The sequence below is a fragment of the Aulonocara stuartgranti genome, assembly GCF_965226115.1.
Source record: "Aulonocara stuartgranti genome assembly, chromosome: 7".
Taxonomy (NCBI): Eukaryota; Metazoa; Chordata; class Actinopteri; order Cichliformes; family Cichlidae; genus Aulonocara; species Aulonocara stuartgranti.
In genome coordinates, this window is record NC_138945.1 from 48670910 (window position 1) to 48671456 (window position 547).

Genomic DNA, 547 nt, shown 5'->3' on the forward strand with positions numbered 1-547 from the left:
CACTCTTAGCATCGGTTAAACATAAAAGGATGCTTTGCTTGAAAAAGAACACGTGAAAAGTGCGTTCAGTGATATGCATTATTATAATATGTTTCCTGTAAGTACAAAATTTGAACTCTGTTAATCTCAATTTAGCTAATTAAGTGAGTAGTTTTGACTAGGGAGGCTATATTTCAAGTGAAATTTATAGTTTTTCAGCATTTATCCTAAAGCACCTGGAACGTTTTATTTTTATATTACTACTACTAATTCTAGCAAGTTTGAATGAACATTTAATGTTTACTAGAGTTGGGCGGATCAATCCAAATATTTATAGTATCAATAGCAATGCTGGCATTACTTTTTCTATCCTCTAAGTTGGGTATGGAGCCCACTGGTAAATTATTCTTTTGGAAATGGAAAAAAATAAACCTCAAACATACACTATGGTACATTTAAACCACATAAGTTTACCCAAAGTGCATAAGAGAGAGACCTATCTCTGTCACAGTTATGAACATGCATGAACAGGTTGAATGTGTGTTTTGTTGTATTAACTAAATATCGT